This window comes from Lynx canadensis, chromosome A2 (genome assembly GCF_007474595.2).
Source record: "Lynx canadensis isolate LIC74 chromosome A2, mLynCan4.pri.v2, whole genome shotgun sequence".
NCBI classification, from domain to species: domain Eukaryota; kingdom Metazoa; phylum Chordata; class Mammalia; order Carnivora; family Felidae; genus Lynx; species Lynx canadensis.
The window spans coordinates 26,067,513-26,084,859 of record NC_044304.2 but is presented as its reverse complement, the minus strand read 5'-3'; the positions used below and the strand labels follow the sequence as shown (position 1 = coordinate 26,084,859).

The following is a 17,347-nucleotide window of genomic DNA, read 5'->3' as shown; positions in this document are numbered from 1 at the left end:
TAAATCCACAAAACCCCTGAATTATTTCAGAGGAGTCAAAGAGTTAAACCTAAAAAAGTAAAATAAAACCATGGAAGTTCTATAAGACAACATAAGAACTCTGTTTGAAAATATCTGAGCAGGGAAAGTCTAAGTAAGATAGAAGGTCCAGAGGCCATAACGAAAAGATTAACATGTTCACTGCATAAACATGTTTTCAATGTCCACATGGAAAGATACACCATGACCAAGATCAAGATTTGTCAATACATACTCAGACACAACAGACTAATTTCCTGAATGCACAAAAGGTTCCTAAAAATCAAAACAACAACAAAATCCAATAGGAAAATGGGCAAATGATCTGAGTAGATAATTTATCAGAAAGTAAACACAAATGACTTTCGAACATATAAAAAGACCCTCAAGCTCATTTATAATAAGAGAAATGCAGATTAAATTGACAAGCTAATGGCAGTCTTAATTTTTTAAAGTGGTATCCTTTTTTTTTTTTTTAAGTTTACTTATTGATTTTGAGAGAGAGCACACAAGGGAGGGCAGAGAGAGAGGGAGAGAGAATCCCAAGCAGGTTCCACACTGTCAGCACAGAGCCCAATGCTGGGCTCAAACTCACAAACTGTGAGATCATGACCCGAGCCAAAGTCAGCCACTTAACCAACTGAGCCACCCAGGCAACAACAGCAATCTTTATTTACCATACCAGCAAAAAACAAAAAGTTTAGAAACAGTCTATGTTGCAGAGACTGTGGGCAAATAGATGCTCTATACAATGTACCAATTTATATTCCCATGAACAAACTCTATGCATGGCAATTTGTTAAAGTCTGTGACATTGTAAAATGCACATACCTTCAACCTAAGAATCTCTTCTAAGAGTTTATGTTTGTACCTAGTGTATGAAATCATGTTTGTGGAAGGTTACGTGTCACGGTAGAATCTATCATGGCAAAGGAGTGAAATTAACTCATATGCCCACTTATAGGGCATCTGTTAAGTAAACAATGGTATAGCTTTATAAGGAAGTATTATGTATAGCCATTAAATACAAATAAAATTAAACATAAGCCATTAAAATAATGAGGCAGTTCTATTTGTCTTTATGAGTAATGACCTCCAAGGTTCATTCTTTTTTAAGATTTTAAAAAATTTATGTATTTATTTTGAGAGAGAGAAAGGGAGAGAGAGCATGAGCAGGGGAAGGGCAGAGAGGGAGGGAGTGAGAGAATCCCAAGCAGGCTCCACAGTCAGCAAAGAGCCTGATGCAGGGCTTGATCTCACGAACCGTGACCTGAGCTGAAACCAAAAGTCAGACACTTAATCCACTGAGTAACCCAGGTGTCCCCCAAGATTCACTGTTAACTCAAAAAAAAAAAAAAAAAAGCAACACCAAAAAACAAGAAACAGCAGAGAATGGATAGAATAATACCTTTTGCATTAAAGGAGACAGAAAGACAGAAAGAGAGGAGAGGGAGGGAGAAGGATACACAGGAAACTGGTTACCATGGCTGCATCTTGTATCTTTTGACCTTTTTTTAGAGACAGAGAAGGAGCAGAGGAAGAGAGGGAGAGGGAGGGAGGGAGGGGGGGGGGAGAGGGAGGGAGGGAGGGGGGAGAGAGGGAGAGAGGGAAAGAGGGAGAGAGGGAGAGAGAGAGAGGGAGAGAGAGAGGGAGAGGGAGAGGGGGGGAGAGAGAGAGAGAGAGAGAGAGAGAGAGAGAGAGAGAGAGAGAGAATCTCAAGCAGGCTCCATGCTCACCAAGGAGCTCAACATGGGCATAATCCCATGGCCCAGGATCACAACCTGAGCGGAAATCCAGAGTCGAACGCTGGACCGACTGAGCCACCCAGGTGGCCCCCTGTTATATCTTTTGAATTACTATCATGTGCATGTGTAAGGCTTTCTCTATTTAATTACAAAATATAATATATAGTCCTGAAATAGAATGGTCTATCCGGCATTGTCCAATACGTTGCCACTAGCCACATGTGGCTGTTTAAGTTGATCAAAATTAAATACAATGTAGAGTTCAGTTCCTCAGGTGCACTAGTCACATTTCACCTGCTCAAGAGCTACATGTAGCTAATGGCCACCATCCTGGGCAGGGAGCATAGAGAACACTTTCATTAGCACAAAAACTTCTTCTGGCCAGTTGTGGACTCTAAGCTAATTAAAAGGCCCACAGCAGGGGCGCCTGGGTGGCTCAGTTGGTTAAGTATCCGACTTTGGCTCAGGTCATGAGCTCACGGTTCATAAGCTCAAGGCCCGTGTCAGGTGAACTTGAGAACCATTCCGGGCTCCACACTCTCTCTCCCTCTCTCTTTACACCTTGTGGGATTCTCTCTCTCTCTCTGCTCCTCACTCACTCCCACTCTCTATCTCTCTCAAAAATAAACAAATAAGTAAGTAAGATACAGGAGTTCAATTTATTAAAAAAAAAAAAAAAAAAAAAAGGCCCATGAGAGAGAGAGCGACCAAACCTTAATTGTTTCACATGATAAGGGAAGAAACAAATACAAATATGAAGGCCGGTAGCCTGCCTCCCTCTCTCTCTCTCTCCACAAGCTACACAGGCTGCCTACTAAGATAACAAAGACTGGGAGAGCTCCTGCCTTGTGTGACTATCCAAAGGTTAAGTCAGTTTGACAGGAACTTCAGTCCTTGATCAAGTCCAGCATTCTAAGACAAAAGATAAGGATTTCCATTCTGGAACCATACATGTGCATAAACTGGAAATGCATATCTCCTTTGTGGCTCTGGGAGAGGTACTGATAAGAGGAGAACTCTGTCTCTCTAGGTTCCAAAGTGCTAGCAACTGGTTCCCCTGGGTGTTCTGGCTCAAGAACCAGCCAAGCCCACAACTCCCTCCCCTGCTTCTACCAGCTAAGGCAGCTTGTCGGGCAAGGAAATTCAGCCTAGACTGGCTGGTCCTGTGGGCAGGGAATCAGAGAACCAGATAATCCTGTTACCCCGATTGCCTGGAGAAGGGGACACAGTCAGTGGGGAGAAAGTTATGCAGTTCAATCAGGACTTCTGCTGGAAGGGAAGTAGCTCATGTGTCTTGCAGCTGTCTTCTAAAAAATTGTATCAGTCAAGAAACAAGCAATAAAATACGCAACGTATGCCCTGACCTAGCCTAGCATCTTCAAAACACCACTGCTTGGGTTAAGATGTAGACTATGGTGATCGTCTGAAATAACTGCCTGCCAAGAAAGCCCAGGGGCGCCTGGGTGGTTCAGTCGGTTAAGCATCCAACTTGGGCTCAGGTCATGATCTCATGGTTGCAGGTTTGAGCCCTGCGTCAGGCTCTGTGCTGACAGCCTGGAGCCTGCTTCAGGTTTCGTGTCTCCCTCTCTCTCTGCCCCTCCCCCACTTGCACTCTGTCTCTGTCTCTTAAAAATGAATAAACGTTAAAAAAATTTTGTTGTTGTTTTTTTTTAATTTTTTTTTTAATGTTTACTTATTTTTGAGAGAGAGAGAAAGCATGAGCAGGGGAGAGGCAGAGAGAGAAGGAGCCACAGAATCTGAAGCAGGATCCAGGCTCTGAGCTATGAGCACAGAGCCCAACATGGGGCTCGAACTCACAAACTGTGAGATCATGACCTGAGCCGAAGTTGGACGCTTAACGGACTGAGCCACCCAGGCGCCCCCAAAACTTTTGTTTTAAACAAGAAACTCTACAGAAATACAAGACAGTCTCCTGCTGGTTAAACGAAGAGCCAAAGTCACTTGATCTTTGATCTCCAAAGATCCCAAAGCCTTCAGGCTCTCAGGGAGTCCAGAACAAATTTTTATTCCAGCACCTCTCTTACAGATTAGTGCAAATGCATGCACTGTCATCAGCTGAGGTCACCTCTCAAAGGTAAAGTGCTAGAAAGAGCACCGCTTAAGTGACTATCTTCCACATGACTGAAAAGAATTAAAATAGCCTTCTATATGGGTATGCAATAGCAGAGGGCCTAAAATAGAACCTCAGCACCCCGAAGAAAAACATTCTCCCATTGTGGAATCTGTGATTCGAAATAAAAGGAAAAGCAAGGAGATTAAAGAGGGTTTTATCACTTCTAAAGGAGGTGAAGTTGGTCGACAGCATTTTCTAACTGCAGGAACAAAGTCGGAGTTCCACAAAAAGGAGCCCTGTTATCAACAGCCAGGAGGTTTTTTTTTTTTTTTTTTTTTTTTTTTTTTTTAATCAGGACAAGATTTCTGGCTCCCAGCAGAGGCCCAGCATTCAGGGCCCTTTGTGAGCTGGTCCCCACCTTCTTTCTAGCCAGAATCTCCTTCCGAAGGACATCTCTGTAACCCAGGAGAATCAGCATCAGAAAAAGGGACATGGTGAAACCACACGGGAGAGTTCACAGTTAAGAGGAAAACAGTTCTGTTTAGAACTTAATCCACATTAAAAAAACCCCAAATCAAATGTATTTTAAAAGCAATAGTAAACATTAAACAAAATTAGGTCATAACTGCAATCCTGTGCTAATTCTTAGAACAAAGAATAAATCTCACGTGGATCATTTTAAAGCCTGATAAATCCTTCCAGTTAACATTTGGTGACCAGTGCTATTGCAAAAAGGACATTTTTGCAAACATACCCAATTGATCTCTCAAGGGCTTGCTTGTTTGATTTTCAAGCCTCTTTCCCCTTTTCTTCATCAGGTGTCACACTGCCAGATCCTCAACTATTACTGCCTTGACATGTCATTCCAGCAGTTCTCCAACATCGCTTGCTTTCATTTCATGAAGTCTTGCCTCTCTCACAAGAGTTACAATTTCAGTGTTTGTCCTGTATGTATTTGCAAAACATCCTACGAGCTGGGAGAGATGACCAAGATGTAGATGGTCCCGGAGCCTGGCTTGAATACAGAGGGAGGGGTGATAGAGTGGAGGCTCAGTCTGTACGTGGCAAGTTCATCACTGAATATTTTCCTACTATGATGACTTCTGCTTCCCCTCTATAACCTGGAAACCGCAGGGAATCAGATACCAGAAGTGCTGATACTCTGACCCTCTGGGTGACCGCACCTGAGCCGGTTTTTTATTTTTCTCTATTTCCCCCAATCTCTCTACCTGGAAGATGCCCATGACTTACCCCGATCTTTTCCTTCATGAATCTTTCTGGCAGAGCTAGGAGTTATCTCCTTCAGTGTACCTGCCCTTGGTCCCCCAGGCATTAGGAACCTCCATGCCTCAGATATTTTGTCGGCATACTCGTCTCTTGTGGCCCTAGGGATATGTGTCTTTTATCACAGTACCCATGAGAACACTCACTGCGCCCTCCACGAGGCTGCAAGTCTTCAACACAAGTCTTACTACATCTCTGCACCTTGCCACAGCACTTGAGGACACACTGCCTTGCCTGTGGCAGGCACTTTGTAAATAAGGATAAGCCAGGAGGTCACAAATCAACAGGGCTGTCCACCAGTGCCACTGCAGGCCACTCTTTCACTCTGTTCCTCATGGTCACCAACAAAATGAACAATCTTCGCAGTGCTGAGTTTTAGAGGCCTTTCCCAGATGGGAGGCTGGGGCTCAGAGAGGTTAAGCAAGCTGCCCAATGGCACACAGCTCTTTCTCTGCCTCCATCCCATTCCACCAGTGGCTCCCAGTGGTCCTCAGCACGATTCACATGGCTACATAGGATTTCATACCTCCCCGTCTCTCAAGCATCATCCTCTCCTGTCACACACACCCCATCTCTGAGTGAGCTATAATCCCTGACATGTCATGCTCTTTCATACCTCCACGGCTCTGGTACGCATGATACCCTCTCCCCCATGTGCCTTTTCTCCCCCCTGCCTGGTGAGCTCCAGCTCATCCTACAAGTCTCGGCTGGGAAGCACAGCCCCAGTCTGTAAATGCTCCTTGGGGGATTCAGTTCTGCAGTTCTACAGCCTGGGTTCAAATCTCTGCTCCGCTACCCACCAGCTGTGTGACCTTGGCGAATCAGCTGACCTCCTACAGCCCCTGTGAAAGGACAAAATGAGAGGATGCGTGGAGACTGCCCCAAGCAGTGACAGGCAGATACCAAGTGCTCACTCTGTAGAGCCGGGAAGACCCTGCCTGCCCTCCCAGGCCTGGGGAGGCAGCCCTGCCACCCCTCCATCCCCTCCAGTGCCACTCAGATGTGGGAGTCAGTGGGCGTGTCTGTGCTGCTGTCTTGATACTCCCAGAGTCTAGCCCATTGCTCCATTCCCAAAATTCATCACACACAAGGCTCGAATCTTGTTTGGGGTATATCACAAAGTAAACATCCAACGCCAACAGCCACAGAGCCACAGCTTCTGGAAAACAGCCCAAGGCAAAGGCTGCTATTACTTTATATAATTGCTTCACAAAAAGAAGAGGATCCCAACCTGCAGCAGTGTAAGAACCTCTCCCCACGTCATCCGCAGACTGCCCTGTGCCCCTGAATCAGCAGTTTCCTTGGTGCAGCCCCAAACGCATCCAACAACAGGCAGTGACACCCTACGTGGCTTCTGGGATCGGAAAGCCTGGAATACGATCCAGAGGGTTTCTGAGGGCCCAGTTTAGGAGCATATCTTGACCTTCTTTCAAGAGACAACTACATCCAAGGTCAGATAGGACTGTGGTTTGCAAAAATTGTGTCTAGATCAGGGTTTCTCAGCTGTGGCACAACTGACATTTTGGGCCAGCTAGGTCTTTGTTGTGGGAGGCTGTCCTATGTATTGTAGGATATTTAGCAGAATCTGGGACCTCTACCCACTCGAAGCCACCCCTAAGTCGTGACAAGAAAAAATGTCTCCAGACACTGCCAAATGCACCCTTGGGGACAAAGCTGTCCTCAACCGAGAGCCCTTTTGGAGGAAGTGAACCCACTGACCTCCAACCCTGGATTTATTGCTAAAGTAAATCGATAAGGAGCATTCTTAGCCACTTACTATATCTACCTTGAAACACTGTCTTCCAGTCCTCAGGGATTTTTTTTCTTTTAAGTTCACAGTCTTGAAGGCCTGGCTGCACAGACTCCCCCAGGTAGCATTTTAAAAATGTAGATTCTGGGAAACCATCCCCAGAGATTCAGATTCATTTGGCCTGGGGCAGAGGCTGGACATGGGTATTTTAAAAAAATTCCCTAGGCGGTGGCGCCTGGATGGTTAGGTTGGCTAAGTCTCCCACTCTTGATTTTGGCTCAGGTCATGATCTCACGGGTGTGAGATCGAGTCCTGCTTCAGGCTGACCGGGATTCTCTCTCTCCCTCTCTCTCTGCCCCTCCCTTGCTCCTGTGCATGTGAGTTGCACGCGCTCTCTCTCACTCTCAAAATAAAATAAAATAATTTAAAATTCCCTAGGCCATTCTAACACGCAGCCAGGATGGAGAAACACTGCTAGAAGACATTTCATTTGATTCCGTCTTCTCCCTAATCCTTTGAACCTGGCAGGGTTAAATGACAGTGAACCAGAAAGCGAAAATGAGGCTAAGGGGATTTGAGTATCATCCTAATTCCTGACAATGAAATATCCTCGGCACATTCCATTTCTTGGTCCGCAAGTGACTTGCCAGAAAGAATGGAACTTAACCCTGTTCGCCCATGGCCTTTTTGATATAGACAGCGCCATCCTGCAAAACTTTCTGGAAAGATGGAAATGTTCTCCATCTGCTCTACCTAATACAGTCACTATTGAGCACTTGAAATGTGGCTAGTGTGACTTAAGAAGAGAATTTTTATATTTATTTAATTTGAAGTTGATAGCCACCATGTTGACAGTATGAAAAGTATTTATGTCCCTACAGGGTCACAGAGATAAAGTCCTATAGCCTGCTAAATGCCACAGAACCATGAAAACTTACAAAAATGTATGATTTAAAATATTTAAGCACAACAGTCTTGAAATTATCAAAGGCAATCGTAACTTATGCCAATAATCAAATTAGGAGAAATTTTAACGATTTTTTTTTCCAACCCACCGAGCCGGTTTTCCAGCATATTCCAAACACTTAGCTTTGAGGGAGACATTCCTGGTCCTTTTCTTTTGAACACTCATCACTGTAAAAATTGACCTAGTCACCAAAACAATCAGGCATTGGTAAAGAATATGACTGGTAGGGAAGCTGATTTCTACTCTGAACTGCTTACTAGGGAAAAACACTCACTGTTATTTTCCTTCCCTCCCTAATCCAAAGTAAATCTTTGATTCAAACCTTTTGCCCCAAAGATAAGTCTGAACCAACACATAGTGCAAACCCATGTAACCTCTAAGAATGAGTGTTTTATCTTCCTATCAGTAGTTTCACAATTACTTACAATTGCATGAACTGTATTCACACGTTTACTGTAGATATGTGCAGCCTCACAGCCTCACAGAACTCAAAGCTCAGATTTTTAAAGCTAAAAAACAGAAAAGACCATTCTTTTACCAAAGCAATGGACGGTGTAGTGTCGAAGAAAGCTTCAGAGGCCTTTCTGACCACACACACAAGATGCTTATCTCAGGGTGCCTGGCTGGCTCAGTCGGTGGGGCATGTGACTCTTGATCCTGAGGTTGTGGGTTCAAGCCCCCTTTGGGTGTAGAGATGATTTAAAAATTAAAATCTTAAAAAAAAATGCTTACCTCTTCTTGGTTGGGACTCCTCTGGCCCACCTCTAAGCAGAGTCAATATGAGCCAGTCAGTAACGATTGAATACATTTCCAGTAATTCAAAGTGGAGCCAACACTGTCTCACTCTCCATAATAGCTGGTGCTTACTGAGTGCTTACCACATGCTGGACCTTGTGCTTTATCTAAATCTTACCATTGCCTTCTGAAACAGGTGCCATTACCAGAAGCTAAGACTCAGAGAGGTTAGATAATAGGCCGATGGCCATACAGGTAGCAGTGGTAGCAGTGGGATTTGGACCCAAGTCTCTCTGATTCTCTGGGGGGAATCCTCTGGGTCATGAACAAAAACAAACCTGTAATCATAATGTTAGGTACCATGCTGAGCCATTCTCCCTGTGATCAGGCTGTAGCTCAATGAAGGGAGTTTAGTGTTGCAGGGTTCAGAAATTCTGAGTCTATCGTTACTTTGGAAACCATGTCATAACTCTCCCCACCACCCCCCCCCCACCCCGGATCTCTCTTTCTCTCTCTCTCTCCCCTTTTGTCCTGGGGCTTCACCAGGCAGATGGGAAAAAGGGTCTTGAGGAACGCTTCTGATCCCACCAGCATAGCTGCCCCAGAGAGCATAGGCAGACACATGCAGACAGAACTTTCCAAATGCCATCATGAAGGTGGAAGGCAGTAGGATCCCAGTTATAAGATCCCAGGGGAGAAAGGAATCACTTTCAGTTGGGGCCAGGGGAGGAATCAGAGGTGTGTTCCTAGAGGGGACCGCTGAGCTGGAGCTAAGGTAAGATTTAGACTTCAGAGATTCCAGGGAGGGCATTCCCAGAGGAGGGAACAGCCTAAGCAAAGGCAGCAGGTCACCTGCCTGGATTATAGCACAGGAGGCAGGGGGTGGGGGAGGGGGGAATCAGGATACAAAGAGGGAACAGAATCTCCAGGGGCTTAGGCTGATGGGCTGGGGCAGTACTGGGAAGCCAGGAAGTAAGGACTGACCATCCCAGGACATGTTTAGCATCCCAGCCCTGGTACTTCTTAGCTGTATGGCCTCCAGCATGTCCCTTCTCTTTGGGCATCAGTCTCCTTGAGGAGGACACCCAGGACCCTTCGTTGGTCTGAGAAAATATTTTTAAAAAATAAATTGGTGCTAAGAACATAGATTATTAATTTCTCTTATTTCTGACTTCCTATGTTATAAAAATGTTGATAAGAATGTATTAGTTACAGTTGGGTAAAAATAAGTCTAGTGGTTCAGAATGGGGACTTTGAGGTCACATTCACTGTGCCCTGGGAAGGGGGCACATTCTTCCTCTGAGAAATGGGCATAACATTGGTACCTACCTCTGGGAGCTGTTGGGAGAAGTAAAGCAGGTAATCCTCTAAAGGTGCTTAGCACATGATCTGGCAGCCAGTATTTATTCTATGTCAGCTATTATTTATAATAACTTAACTCCCAGCCAGGTAGAGCCAGCCATTAGGGTTTTCTGAACAGGTGAGAGGTGAGGCAAATGCTGGTCTCCAGTCCAAGCTGAAACCTCTTCTCAATCAACCAAACCTCGGAGCATAAAAAGGGCTCAAGGTACATATCCCTGGATGCACAGCCTCTAGACCCTCTAGCACCCTCTTCCTCTCTCCCTATCTCTCTTGTCAACTTGGCCTCCTCCACTCGTCTGCATGTGCTCTGCCCTGCAGCCAGCGTTACACAATCCGAATTTCCAAGGCTGCCAAGAAGCCAGTGAAAGTGTAGGCGGGGGATGCTGGGGGTTGCCGGGCGGCACTGGGCTGTTGGGATGGTTGTACCAGCATCTTGACTCAAGGGTTGCTGGGAGGAGAGGGCATGAGGCCAGGGGAACTGGGGTGGGCTGAGGAAAAGTGAGCTAAAAAGCTGCTGGGGGTAGGTATTGGCTGGGGGAGGTCCCGAGGGGCGCAGATATCTGGGGACCGGACGGGGGTTGGCGCCATTAGCTGGGAGGTCGAGCTGCAGCCTTTCCTCGGGAAGTGGGAGGAACGAGGGTGCAGGAGCCTCCAAACCATCCAGCCACCCGGAGGGACGCAGAAGGACTGGTGCCGGAGCCAGCGGTGGGAGGCGGAACAGAAAAAGGGTGCAGGTCCCCGACCCAGCCTCACCTCGTCCCTGGGCTTAGGGCAGCAGGCCGCCTGGGAAGTAGGGGCATCTGGGATTCGGGGAATGTCAAACCTATCCAGGCACTGGAGGGGAGCGTGCAGGGGCTAATGCCGGAGCGAGAGAACCGAGTAGAAACAGAGGTGCAGGTTCCCGACCCATTTCGCCCCGTGCGCCGCTTGCGGGGCGGCCAGGCAGCCTTGCAACGAAAAGTGGAGGGCAGGTCACAGGGCCGGGGCGGGGGTGGGGGGGAGGGGAGCCCCCGGATACCCTCCCTTTCAGGTGCGCACCCCCCGCCCGGCCCGCCGGCGCTCACCTGACCTGACCTCAGGCGCCCGGATAGTGCCGCGGGATCCAGAGGCCAGTCCTCGTCCCCCAGACGCGCTCGCGTCCGGCAGCTGCGCTCGTGCCCGCGTCCCTCGGTTCCCCGCGCCCGGCTCAGCCGGACGCCTTAAAGGCGCGCCGCGCCGGCCTGAGTCAGCCGACGGAAAAGCCGGCTCCGCCTTCGTCGCCCCTGGCGCAGCTCCGCGGCTGCAGCGTCCGGTCTACTCTAAGCTCCTCTGCGCCCCAGCTCAGAGCGTTAAACCCGGAGGGGCGAGTTAGTGGCTTCCACAACCCGACCTCCGCAACCTGTCTCCAAGCACTTAAGAGCCCAGGCCCCAGTGCCAGCGCCTATTGCTCTCCACGCTCAGCGCTAAGTGCCGAGGGCAGAACCCGGCCGCCCCGCCCCGCCCCTAAACAGCTCACTTAGAGCAAAGGCTATGGACTGGGACCCAAGGAGCCACAGTTCCACAAGGCACCGCCAGAGTTCGTCGAGGCGTTGTTTCATTTACTGAGCAGCTACTATATGCCTAGTGCTACTGGGCACGTGGCTCCAAAGTGACTCTGGCTGGATCTCTGCCCCCCAAAGGCTCAGAAAGATACGCACAGGCTCACAGGCAAGCCAAGCAACACTGCCTTACACATGTCGTCTCATTTAATACTGTAAGGTACGCGTTGTGATTGGCTTCCTTTCTCAGTAGAAAGGTGAGCCGCTTGCCCATGGGTTCAGCCTATAAAGGACAGAATTGGGAATTCAAACCCTGCACCTGGTTCCAAAGCTGGGGGTGGTGGGGGAGAGGGTGGGACACAAAATAGTAATCTCGGAAAGGCTTTCATCCACTGCTGGTTGAATCCCCACTATGGTCATTTCTTCTTTTTAAGGACAGTTAAACGTAATTAGGCAAATAAATAAAAAAATTAGGAGGGGAGCATAAAAGTTATCACCCATTAAATTCAAATGGTGTTGTTTGACTAGCTTATCTACCACAAAGCCGGGATTTTTGAGCATCTGGCCTCAGTTTACCACTGCACCCTCATCTAGTATTCTGAGGGTGCCCAAGCTGAATTCTACCACTTTGGCCTTTGAATGGGCTGTTCCCTCCACCAAGAACTCTTCTTTTTCTTCTTGGCCTGACTACTTCCTCTTGACTGTGCCTCAATTTATTTATTTTTTCTATGCCTCCATTTAGATGTCACTTCCTCCAGCAGGCCCACACTGCACTAGGGACTTCTTCCATCAGAGTGTTTATTCATTCATATAATAAAATCTTACTGAGCCCTTACTATGTGCTGAGCAGTGTGTGAGGGGTGGGGGTGAGGAGTGGTATCTTCTGCTGCCCTGAATGAAGGCTTCCTTGTCTGCCTCTTGCTCCAGACCTAGGTGGGACTAGTGCCCAGCAGGACTCTCTTGGTATTTAACTCCACCACAAAGGCAGCCTCCCTCCTGCCAAACCCTCCAGACTGGCAGAACCTGGTTGAGTTGGGCAGGTCCTGGTTTTTAAGAATGGGTCATGGACAAAAAGCTTCAGAGATGTGGCAAAGGAACATCTCTGAGGCCACTGGTAACTACCTCGTAAAATCTGCCTCTGTTAGAGCTGCTGGAATCCATCCAGAGTTAGGGACAATCTCCCTGGCTTGGGCTGAAGCATCTTCCTCTAAGACGTTGGCCGTCTCATCATTCAGATTTCAAGAGTTGCATTCGACATGCTTCATGGAATTGTTCTCAGAGCTTCAGGGATAGTGTACTCATCAAAGAGTAAGTTGCTCAGGATTCTCATGGATCATGATTAACCAAATATGGTGATTTGGAAGACCTATCTGAAGAAATTAATCAGAAGACAACAGAGTGATATGACATGAAAAATATGAAAACAAGATATTACAAAATATGCAGAATAGACTGAGTAGATCTAAAATCCATTTAAGCAGCATCAAAGGAGGAGAGGCCAGGGGTGCCTGGGTGGCTCAGTCGGTTAAGCGGCCGACTTCGGCTCAGGTCATGATCTTGCGGTCCGTGAGTTCAAGCCCCGCGTCGGGCTCTGTGCTGACAGCTCAGAGCCTGGAGCCTGTTTCAGATTCTGTGTCTCCCTCTCTCTGACCCTCCCCCGCTCATGCTCTGTCTCTCTCTGTCTCAAAAATAAATAAACGTTAAAAAAAGTTTTTTTAAAAAAAGAGGAGAGGCCATATTTGAGGTGGTAAAGGGGGAGAATTTCTAAAGCAGAAAAAGACATGAATCCCCAGTTTTAGGAAGCATAACACATCCTAAGCAAGATAAATGATAGGAAATCCACACCAAGAGACATTGTAGTGAAACTGCAGGACACTAAAAACAAAGAAGGGGTGCCTGACTGTCTCAGTGGGTAGAACATGCGACTCTTGGTCTCAGGGTTGTGAGTTCGAGCCCAATGATGGGTGTAGAGATTACTTAAAAATAAAATCTTTTTAAAAATAATTTATTCATCCATTTTGAGAGAGAGAGAGAGAGAGAGAGAGAGAGCACGCACATGTGTGTACATGCGAGCAGAGGAAGGGCAGAGAGAGAGGAGAGAGAATCCTAAGCGGGCTCCACACTGTCAATGTGCACTGTCAGCACAGAGTCCCACATGAGGCTCAAACCCACAAACCTGAGATCGTGACCTAAGCCGAAATTAAGAGTTGGTTAAGCATCCAGGCTCTTGATTTTGGGTCAGGTCATGAGACCAAGCCCTGTGTTGGGCTCCATGCTGAGCATGGAACCTGCTTGGGATTCTCTCTCTCCCTTTCTCTCTGCCCTTCCCCAACTTGCCTGCTCTCTCTCTCTTAAAATAAATAAAAATCTTAAAAAAAAATAAAAATAAATAAAAATAAAAACAAAGAACTTAAAAGCAGCTAGAGATAAAAAAGATTATTCCCCAGAAAAGGAATTAGATTTCCTGCAGATTTCTGAATGGCAACATAGGAAACTCAAAGGCATTGAATAGTATCTCCAAAGACCTGAGAATTGGATCCTCAGCCTTTCAGGAATAAGGGTTAAATACAAATAAAGTGAATTTACAACTGGAAGACTTGACTAACTGAACTTCTAAGGTATACCTCAGAAAGAAGAAAAAAAGACCCAATTAAGAACTGAAATGAAAGAAGGCATACTGAGTGAAGAAATTGGTAAATAGAGTGAATCTAAACAAAATTGTCAGTACAAAACAATAATGATGACATAATGCATAATCCATAAGTTTATTTTTAATTTTTAATTTTTTTATTTTTTTAGAGAGAGAAAGAGCAGAGGAGTGGGGCAGAGGGAAAGAGAGAGAATCCCTAGCAGGCACAACACTCAGTGCAGAAATTAAGAGCTGGACACTCAACCGACTGAGCCACCCAGGCGCCCCCATAATCTGTATGTTTACACAAGGTCAGAACTAAAATAAGAGACAACAATCAATTAGGAATGAGGTGGTAAAAAAAAAAAAAAAATAGTGTCCCAGTGCTTTTGCATTTGTGTGGGAAGGGAATTAAGATAGTAATTTTGGCTTTTGTTAATTATGTGTGGTACATTGTCAATGGTATTCACTAAAGTAATATAAATAACATGTATAACTTTCAAACCAGTGGGGGGGGGGGAATTACATAAGCCAATAAACAAATGCCAACCAACCCAAAGAATTGTAGAAAAAGTAAGATTCCTCCCCCCAAAAAAGGTAATTAAAAAAAGTCCAGATTTACTAATAATCATAGTAAATTAACTAAACTCATCAGTTAAAAGTCAGAAATTGTCAACTTGGATGTTACAAAAATCCAAGAGGTGCTGTTTCAAGAGGCACTCCAAAAAATATAGGAATTTGGGAAGGTTAAAAGTAAAGGTGTGGAAAATGATACACCTCACAAACAGTATCCAAAAGAAACACCACCACTGTATTATGGTGACTGACTAACAAAATCATTAAGGATGGAAAGTGACACTACATAGTGATAACAAGTTCAATTCACCAGCAAATTCTATCAGTTGTCAACTATAGAAAACATGAATCTTATAATTATTAGAGAAATTGGTGAAATATTTAGTCAAAGGAAAAACTAAAGCCTGATGATTCTAGAAGTGAGTCTAAACTTTCAAGACATATATCATATTACTCTCTCATAAGCCCTTCTAGAAAATAGAAAACGAGAGAACACATCCCAATTCACCCTATTATACCAGTCTAAATTCCATACCAAACAAGATCAGACCAATATTACTCCTAAATCCCTCAAAAACATAGAAGTAAAAATCCTAAATAAAATATTAGTAAATTGAGTCCAGCAATATATAAAAAGGATGATGTATCATTACCAAGACAGGTTTATTCTAGGAATGTCAGGATAGGTTAACATTAGGAAATCTATTCCTGTAGTTAACCACATCAATATATTAAAGGGGAACCATAAGATCATCCCAATGTTTGCAAAATTTTAAAATTCAACAGTCTTTCTTGGTAATATCTCATAGGAAACTAGGAAGAGAACTTCCTTGCAGGTTAAAAGGCGGCCACCAAAATTAAAAACCTACAACAATTATCATTCTCAATAATGAAAAGTTAGAAATGCTTCCTTCAAAATCAGAAATGATTCCAATCAAAATCTCAACAGGGCTTTTCAATAATTAATTAGGAACGAGGTGGTAAAAAAAAAAAAATTACGAGCTGGTAAAAAAGAAAATTATGAGCTGATTCTAAGATTCATATGGAAGAGCAAAGGTCCAAGAAAAGTAAAAATATTTGCAATGAAGAAGAAAAATTAGATATCAAGACTTGTTATAAAAGTATAGTTATTAGGACAGTGTGTATTCATGTAGGGATAGATAAAAACACTAATGAAACAGGGGCGCCTGGGTGGCTCAGTCGGTTGGGCGTCCGACTTCGGCTCAGGCCACGATCTCACGGTCCGTGGGTTTGAGCCCCGCGTCGGGCTCTGGGCTGATGGCTCAGAGCCTGGAGCCTGCTTCCGATTCTGTGTCTCCCTCTCTCTCTGCCCCTCCCCCATTCATGCTCTATCTCTCTCTGTCTCAAAAATAAATAAACGTTAAAAAAAAAATTAAAAAACAAAAAAACACTAATGAAACAGTATAAAAATCACAGAAAAAGAAGCACCTTGGTGTCTCAATTGGTTAAGCATCCGACTCTTGATCTCAGCTAAGGTCTTGATCTCACAGCCTGGAATTGGACTCCATGCTGGGCATGAAGCCTACTCAAAAAAAAAAAAAAAAAAAAAAAAATCACAGAAACAGATCCACATACATAAGGAAACTTGACTTATGAGGGAGGTGACATTTCAGATCACTGGTGAAAGGAGGGACAATTCAGTAAAAATGCTAGGACAATCGATTATTCATATAGAAAAACATGGAATTTAACAACCCACCCCTCTCCAAATTAATTCAAGATAAATTAAAGACTTTAATATAAGAAGCAAAACTAAACTTTTAGAAGGACAACATAGGAGAATATCTTCAGGGTCTTGCCAACACTTGGAACCATCAGACTGACTGCTTGTAATCTAGTAGGTCTGAAGGGGTATCTCATTGTGATCTTAATCTTTACACCTATCATTAATGGGCTTGAGCAATTACTCATATATTTGTTTGCCATTGTGTTTCCGTGTCTGTGAAATATCTGTGTCATTTCCCCATCTTTCTAATTGTCTGTGTCTTAATGGTTTGAAGTTATATGTGCTGCAAAGCCCAGTTTGTGGCTTATGTTTTCACTTTCTTTAGTGCTTTTGGACAAACATTAATTTTGTCAAATTATCCTTTGTGTTTAGTGCTTTTTATGTCCTGTTCAAGAAATCCTTCCCTACCTCACCTAAACCACACTGACTGAGGTTAGGGGAGATAGCAGTACCCCAAGGACACTGGGGATACAGGTACCAAATTGGGACTGATGGCTGGGCCAGCCAGGTAGCAGGTGAGCAAACACGAGCTCCAAGTGTCTGAGTCACTGGAACAACTCTCAGGTGAAGACGGCGGATCCGGGTCCAGCTCTGCCACTTACTAGCTATCTGTCTATGTAAACCTGAGTTTCGCCATCTATACGTAGGAGGTGATGACAAACAATTGATGATGGTACCAACCTCACAGGGTTGCAGACAAGATCAAGCTGAATAGTGTGTTTACAGGTTAGCACCAGACCTGGCACAGAGGACGTGTGCATAATATCAGCCATCAGCATCAGTGTGGTTCATACACCAAGCATTTACTGGGCTCGCCCAGTTCTGAGAGGGGCTTAGAAACCATCCTTGAATAGTCAAGGATCAGTTGGGGAACAGAGATTATGAAGCCTCCAGTGTGAACCGAGAATCAATGGCTGAAGGCTACTAACGTGTGTGTGTGTGT

The 17,347-nt window shown here is 45.1% G+C and overlaps 1 protein-coding gene across 4 annotated transcripts in view; it reads right to left on the bottom strand.

Annotated features, from left to right (window-relative positions):
- Positions 1–11,332, bottom strand: part of ABHD6 (abhydrolase domain containing 6, acylglycerol lipase) — a 54,000-nt gene extending 42,668 nt beyond the window's left edge. For 2 of the 4 annotated variants that reach the window (XM_030307094.1, XM_030307100.1), the window contains exon 1: positions 11,000–11,332. The gene's annotated coding sequence lies outside the window, so the exon portion shown is untranslated. Of the gene's footprint in view, positions 1–4,591; positions 6,007–8,376; positions 8,519–10,999 lie in introns of those variants that run through there. The other 2 variants (XM_030307098.2, XM_030307095.1) reach the window with 2 other exon arrangements.
- Between the last annotated feature and the right edge of the window lie 6,015 nt (positions 11,333–17,347).